The 2,641-nt window shown below is 44.6% G+C and overlaps 1 protein-coding gene across 1 annotated transcript in view; it reads left to right on the forward strand.

The window, feature by feature from the left end:
- Nucleotides 1-438: 438 nt before the first annotated feature.
- Nucleotides 439-2,641, forward strand: part of LOC110500522 (G protein-coupled receptor 22) — a 20,045-nt gene continuing 17,842 nt past the window's right edge. The window contains exon 1 of the mRNA XM_021577932.3: nucleotides 439-1,054. The gene's annotated coding sequence lies outside the window, so the exon portion shown is untranslated. The remainder of the gene's footprint in view (nucleotides 1,055-2,641) is intronic.

Consider the following 2,641-nt stretch of genomic DNA (forward strand, 5'->3'; position numbering starts at 1 on the left):
AGCAGAGAGAGAGAGAGAGAGAGAGAGAGAGGGGAGCAGAGATAGAGAGAGAGATAGAGAGGGGGGGAGAAGGAGAGAGAGATAGAGAGAGAGAGAGAGAGCGAGAGAGAGGGGGGACCAGTGCAGAGAGAAAGGAGCAGAGAGAGAGAGAGAGAGACCGACAGAGAGAGAGAGTGTAGCAGAGACAGCGAGAGAGAGAGAGAGAGAGAGAGAGAGACAGACAGACAGACAGACAGACAGACAGACAGACAGACAGACAGACAGACAGAGAGAGAGAGTGTAGCAGAGACAGAGAGAGAGAGTGTAGCAGAGACAGAGAGAGAGAGTGTAGCAGAGACAGAGAGAGAGAGTGCAGCAGAGACAGAGAGAGAGAGAGCGAGAGAGAGAGGGAGAGAGAGAGAGAGAGAGAGATACTAGGAGCACGTCTGTTTTTATTTCACTCCACACAGTGAGGCTGGAGAGAGCTCATGCCACAGAGTTGATGAGGTGGATAGCTGCTTGTTCACACCACACCGTGTGTGCAGAGACAAAGAGAGGATGAAGACAAGAGAGAGCACGGGAAAATAAAAGAGCAGGATTTTTTTCTGTGGTTATTTTTTTTCTCTGTTGTCAAGAGAGACAGACAGACACGGGACGAGAGGAAAAGCAGAAAACCCTTACTGCATGGGACACCGACCTCGTTCTAATCCTGGGTTTACTTCTGCCTGGAAGTGAGGAGAAGTAATTGGTTGGAATCTAAGAGCTCAGGTGCTTTGGAGCTTGTAGGATTTCTATTGTACTGGACCAAGACAACAGTACAGGATCAAGACAACAGTACTGGATCAAGACAACAGTACTGGATCAAGACAACAGTACTGGACCAAGACAACAGTACTGGACCAAGACAACAGTACAGGATCAAGACAACAGTACTGGATCAAGACAACAGTACTGGATCAAGACAACAGTACTGGACCAAGACAACAGTACTGGACCAAGACAACAGTATTGGATCAAGACGGGACAGTACGGGCAGTGGACCAGCTCATCATCGTCTGTGTGTTTACTCAGCCTGGTGAGTAACCTTATGTTTCCGTTTTGATGGGACAGGGCACTAGTCAACGGTTCCATCTAAGGTGTGTTGCAGGAAAGTGTTTTTGATAGCTTGGGTAATTCGATACCAAATACCTCTCTAACACTAAGAAAATATTGGCAACTAGCAGGTGTTTTAATTGTGAATTACCTACACACATTATTGAATTACACACATAAATAAGAGTGTCCCACAGTAAGAGTCTCCCACAGCAAGAGTCTCCCTCTGTAAGAGTCTCCCTCTGTAAGAGTCTCCCACAGTAAGAGTCTCCCACTGTAAGAGTCTCCCACAGTAAGAGTCTCCCTCTGTAAGAGTCTCCCTCTGTAAGAGTGTCCCACAGCAAGAGTCTCCCTCTGTAAGAGTCTCCCACTGTAAGTCTCCCACAGTAAGAGTCTCCGACAGTAAGAGTCTCCCACTGTAAGAGTCTCCCACAGTAAGAATCTCCCACAGTAAGAGTCTCCCACTGTAAGAGTCTCCCACAGTAAGAGTCTCCCACAGTAAGAGTCTCCCACAGAAAGAGTCTCCCACAGTAAGTCTCCCACAGTAACAGTCTCCCACAGAAAGAGTCTCCATCTGTAAGAGTTTCCCACTGTAAGAGTCTCCCACAGAAAGTCTCCCACTGTAAGAGTCTCCCACATTAAGAGTCTTCCACAGTAAGAGTCTCCCACTGTAAGAGTCTCCCACAGTAAGAGTCTCCCACTGTAAGAGTCTCCCACAGTAAGAGTCTCCCACTGTAAGAGTCTCCCACAGTAAGAGTCTCCCACAGTAAGAGTCTCCCACAGTAAGAGTCTCCCAAAGAAAGAATCTCCCACAGTAAGAGTCTCCCAAAGAAAGAATCTCCCACAGAAAGAGTCACCCGTTTCTAAAATGTTTTTAGCATGTAGTTGACAGTTTATTCACTCTCAAACGCTCTACAATTTCTAAAAGATCCAATATGTTTTTGAATTTCTATGTGGGGTTTTTTGGAAGTGTGTTTGCATACTGCACTGTGTTTGCATACTGCACTGTGTTTGCATACTGCACTGTGTTTGCCCGTTGGTAGTCCTACTGCTCTTTCAATATTGACACAAGACAGTATTTCAAATGTTGGACACCATCAAAACACTGCAGGATCAATACACTACACTGCAGGATCAATACACTACAGTGCAGGATCAATACACTACACTGCAGGATCAATACACTACAGTGCAGGATCAATACACTACACTGCAGGATCAATACACTACACTGCAGGATCAATACACTACACTGCAGGATCAATACACTACACTTCTATCTTTACTGAAGCAGTTATCTATAATGTTTTACTTGTCTAATATCTACTAATAGTCGTGACCGAAAATATTGGCACCCTTTCTTCAAGTAACTCACAATTTTCCCTAAAAGTAAGTTGAAATTGGCTAAAGTATTTGGTGTCCGCAATTCTTTATTTTACTGTTAACACTACAGAACCTTTGTTTTTGATTCAGAACTTAATATATAAATTTAAGTCAGAAAATAAACAGGAATGGCATTGACGAAGTGATTGACACCCTACACTTAATATTTGGTAGCACGGCCGTTAGT

Source organism: Oncorhynchus mykiss, chromosome 2 (genome assembly GCF_057628025.1).
Source record: "Oncorhynchus mykiss isolate SJ-2025 chromosome 2, ASM5762802v1, whole genome shotgun sequence".
NCBI classification, from domain to species: Eukaryota; Metazoa; Chordata; class Actinopteri; order Salmoniformes; family Salmonidae; genus Oncorhynchus; species Oncorhynchus mykiss.